General features: G+C 35.2%; 1 long non-coding RNA gene across 1 annotated transcript; it reads right to left on the bottom strand.

Annotated features, from left to right (window-relative positions):
• Positions 1-511: 511 nt before the first annotated feature.
• On the bottom strand, positions 512-3,834 carry LOC133830429 (uncharacterized). The gene is made up of 3 exons (XR_009892039.1): positions 3,518-3,834; positions 3,357-3,435; positions 512-753 (listed from the first exon to the last, which is right to left on the bottom strand). It is a non-coding gene; the product is annotated as an uncharacterized LOC133830429 (long non-coding RNA).
• Between the last annotated feature and the right edge of the window lie 1,409 nt (positions 3,835-5,243).

Below are 5,243 nucleotides of genomic sequence, written 5' to 3'. Positions count from 1 at the left end.
TAACTCGCTAATCGAGTTCTTTGGTTAAAAATGTGCTTCTAGATGTTGTTAATAGGCTAAGGTATAAAACCAATCAAAAGGAAAGGATATATTTTATTTAAAACATAAAATCATTCATGGGCCCATAAAATTTTTTACAAGTTATTTACGATACAAAATGGTCATTACAGTTTGAAATTTACAACCTGCCGATCTAAGCGGCAAAAATAGGGTAAACCCCCTAGTTCCTCTGAGAACTCCTTGGCCATGGTGGTTAAGCGGCCGCATATGTACACATCACCACCTAAGCTCTCCACTCAAGGCTGGGTGAGCTTTTCTTCCCCTTTACCTACACCACATAGCACCAATGAGCCAAAGCCCAGTAAGAAAACACAACAATGCATATAAATATTATCAAATGATTATCATTATAATCACACAGAGCTTATAGCTCTTAACAGACGAGTGAATATCACTTTGTGGTTACATTAACTGTAACGACCCGGATTTTCAAGACTCAATAATGCGGAAATATAAATGTTTTCATTTAACAAAATGTCTCAAAAACCCATAGAAAAAAAAACTTTTTAAAAAGTCGTATGGCCATACTTAACATTTAGTTACAAACATGTTTTATAAAGATTAGAGTGAGCCTAGTTTAGGAAAATTACACAACATTTCCAAAAATAAAAAGGCTTCCCAAAAGGTCGGTCCACATGTACATTTGCAAGGAAGACTCCAGCGCTCACTGCTCTGCCTTGCCCTTGTTCTTACCTACAACATGAAACAACTAGGTAAGCGAAAACGCTTAGTAAGATCAACTTCCAAACAAAGCAAATAGAGAAATAGGGATCCGGACCCATCCGGACCCTACACAATCAATTTCAAGAACGCTAAAGCGTCCTGGCAAACTTATGGTCATGCCTGATAACCAATGATAAATTAATTCGTAACTAGATAAAAATCCTGCACTCAGAAAAATCCCAGAACAAGCAGATATATTATATCACAACTATATCTTATCAACAATTATATCCCTGCACTCAGAAAATCCCAGAGCAAGCAGATATATTATATCACAACATAATTCGAGACCAACGCTCGACAATTTCTAACAATTCATGCGTAACGCGCCCTCCAACATAATTGCTAATCTGTAAAAGAGAACCGAGTCTCCACACTAAGATCTAGCCAATAAATATTCTCATCAAGGGTAACTATCGTGTTACCTAGGGCATCGCTACTTATTCAAGAGTGTAATCCAATTTACACGGTTTTACGGAGACTTCTATGTTAATCAGTGGTGCTGGTGAGCAGCTGCCCCTAGGGTGTTCAACCTCACTCAATCTTGGCAACCCCTAGTATCTCTAGGCACTCTCACGGAATGGCCAATATTCACGGCTGCTATCCGGGAATAACTTATCAGAGCACTTGCTCGGATTCTAACCGTCCAATGATTAAGTAAGCATGAGGGCCCCTAGGTCCCATTTATCTTGGCGCCCCTAGGTTTAACCAGCTTATCCTCATCTCATGGCCACTCGTCGCGGTAATGAACCGGACATAAATAAAATCAAGCAGTGTGACGGGGATCAACCGTCTAGGATATGACGGACTTCTACCGTTCATATTTTCTAAATCAGCACTCACTAGACTAACGTCTCTAAGCAACTTTCTATGACAGCCTACATATGTGCATGTATCCCTATACTAACATACAAGACAATAATCATTTCATGTTGCAGCCATACAATATAAGTTGACTTACTTGGAGTCCTTAGCGCTCAGCAGGTTTTCACCCTCCAACGTTCAGTCTAGTTACGCTTAGCCAATACTGTAGTTATCCATACAGTATACTCGGATTAATTATGGCACTAATAATTCATTATTATTATTTTGGGCAATTTGGTCATTTTAATAAAAGTCATTTGTAAGGATTTATAATCCTTATTTGGTTTTAAACCTATTAAGGAAAGTTATACAAAATATTCGAGACTAAGCCCTAAGTCTCGGGGAGACCTATCCTAAGGTCTCGATACCTAGGCTCGGGTATCACAATGGTATTTCCCACAATCCGCTAAAAATCTTATTCTTTCAAGGTATCGCTATTAACCCGCACTTTCGACTAGTCGGTTAAAATATGTAAGATTTTAGCCGGTATTATATCCAGAAAATACAAATAAATTCCTTAATTATTTTTAAAGAAAATAAACTCTTTAAATTTTCCTTTTATTTTTCTTAAGGTTTTAATATCTAAAAACCGTTTTAAGAAAATTGCCTAATTTGTCTTAATTAGGAAAACCGTTATAAATTTCTCATCTTGACTAATTAATTTTCCAAAAGCAATAAATCAATTTTACTTACTAGGAAAATAATTTATTTAATTATTTTCTCAAAATATAGGGTTTTAAACCCTCTTTTAATTTATTAACTACTAATAAATTAAATCTCTTATTTTTAGAAAGAATAAAAACTCTTTAATAAAAATAATTCATTTAAACTCAAAGGGATAATTTTAGTGAAAATATGATTTCAAGACTTACCAATTTATATCTTGAAATAAGCAAAATTTTACTTTTTACCTTATGTTCCAAAATCTCATTTTTACACTAAGTGTGAAAAACCTAATTTTCACATTTTTAACTACATACTTCGTTAGTTCATAACTTGAAATTTACTTACCCAATTGTTTCCAAAATTTCCCAATTCCATTTTTGTTATGCCATTTAGGTATTTGTAAAATATTAGGTCAAAATGAGCATTTTTAATTGGTGAAATCATTTTCCAACAATGAGGTAAAAATGACCTTATTTTCAAGTCCTTATTTTTTCCAAACTTTGACAGTTAATAACTTTCAAACCGTTTAATATTTTCTTACCAAATTTTACATTGGACTAATAGGTTATGCCAGAAATATGCCCACAAAATTTTAGAAAAAACTGGGATCATTTGCCCTATACAGTGGCTGTCCAAACTTGGTTCCGAAAATAAGAATACGAAAAAACAGTTTTTTACCTAATCTTTGAAATAGCATAACTTACTCATTTCTAAACATTTTTTAGTGTTTCAAAAGCTCAATTTTATGTACTCAATCTCAACAACATCACAGTACAATTAAATTTTACAAAAACAATATACAGTGGCTGCTTGACCCCTTGGAAGTCACAGCTCAAAACATGTTTTGTTTTAGGGTATCCTACAAAACCCTTGGGGGTTTTGGTTCCCATTTTCAAAAATCAATACACATGCATCATAAAAATTATTAAACAACTACCATAACCTTATTACATCATCAACAAGAAACTCTAAGCATTAGATATACAAAATAATGCTTAAAACTAAAAACCCTACAACAAAATCATCAAAAGTAAACTTTTTACCTCTTTGGTGTTCTTGCTTAAGGTTTGGACCTTCCTATAAGCTTTGACTCCTTCAAAACCTTTCAAAAACCCTAACCAACTTCCTCCAACAACATAGGTAATTAGCTATTTGAAACTCTATGATTAAAACTTGACAAAAGTCTAGATTAATGAAACTTTACCTTAGGGAAAACCCTTCCTAGACCAAGACTTAGCTTCCAAGTTTCTTTGGTGTTCTTGGGGTTCAAAATGGAGAGAACACTTGAGAGAGTCTTCAAAAATCAGATGAGAGTGAATGAGGGAGGGAGAGTGGTCGGATTTGGGGGTTAGAATGGCTCACACTACTCTTCAAAATATCACAAAACACTTGAGTGCTTTTCTACCCACTTGCCCACTTGACTTCTTAATTAAATGGGATTTGAATTTTATAAAATTGGGTTCACACCACTCTAAAATAGCACATGGCCAGCCACCATTTTCCATATATGTGACCATTAATTTTTTTTTATTTTTTATAAAGGTTAATAAAGGTTTATAAGAAGAAAAGTCCAAATTGACTTTTGGCACCTTTTTTCACTCTTATTAAGTTTTAATCACCAAACTTAACATTAATTAATTAAATTAAATGTCTCTCACATTTAATTTAATTAATCACATAATAAAATTTAACCTAAGGTCCATTCATGGAATAAAATTCCCCATTTCGGCAAAATTAGGCATTTAACACAAAATGCCCTAAAATTTCCATTTTCTTTTAGGTTTATTATTTTTGACCAAACCTTAACTTTTATGAATGTATTTTATGCCCAAAATATAATTGCCATGATTTTTCGTTTTATTTTCCGAGATTTTTACCCGATCAGGGTTTTTGTGTCGGTCCAGGACCGAAAGTCTTATCTTGACTTTTAAAATCACAAAATTCATATTTTGGCTAGCAATAACTCATGGAATACTTACAAACAAAATATAATATTATTTAAAATAATATTCTTAACCCGGGGGAAAAATACCAACCCGAGTCATTTAAAGGTACCCGAAAACGTAGGACGTTACATTAACCATGAAGGAGCTTATAGCTCTAGTCAGATGTGTGATTTAACACTTGAGGTTCTAGTAAACCATAATGAGCGACTGACAAGCAAGTCACTAGCTTAAACAAATGAGTGACTGATGCGTAAATCACTACAGGGCTCGATACCCATAGCCATGTGACTAAACAGTCACCGAGGCTCGCTGGCCTTGGCTCTAAATGACTAGCCTTTGGCTAGACAAGCACTTTTAGTTTTCATCAAACTTGAGGTCGGTCCGGCATCAATGCTCATTTGAGTCATTCAATGCAGATGTCGATTCGATCTAATCTTTATTGGCTTGCGTTAGACACGCTAAGGCCGTTCTTGACTTATCAGTCAATACCAGGTGACCAGTGCTCAGTACCACTGCTAAACTTGACTAATGAGTCACAACTTCACAGTTCATACTAACACCATTGCCAATTCTGACTATTCAGTCAGTGCCATGCACAAGTGAGCAAGATTTGCTAAGCATTCAATATTCAACCCATGTCCACATTTAAACATTCAACATGCCTCATGAATATCCATGCATGTCACATATGGAGTGCATTTTTCTTACCTCGGGTTTGAGTGAGAAATAATAAAAGAACGACCCTTGAGAATGATCTGCCCTTTAGTTCCTTAGCGGTCACCTAATCATAACCAATTGGAATCCATTAATAAAGTAAATCAATAAGAGGTTCACAATCTAAAACCTCACTCTCGGGACCAATCTCGCACTCTCGGGACTCCCAATCCACCCAAACAGGGTAAAGGAAACCATCCCTGAGCCTTAAAAGTCATCCCGAGCCCTAAACTAGGCTTGCTGGAAAGTGGACTAGCGCTGAGGCGCTGC

This window comes from Humulus lupulus, chromosome 1 (genome assembly GCF_963169125.1).
Source record: "Humulus lupulus chromosome 1, drHumLupu1.1, whole genome shotgun sequence".
Lineage (NCBI taxonomy): Eukaryota > Viridiplantae > Streptophyta > Magnoliopsida > Rosales > Cannabaceae > Humulus > Humulus lupulus.
This window is presented reverse-complemented; position numbering and strand designations above follow the sequence as displayed.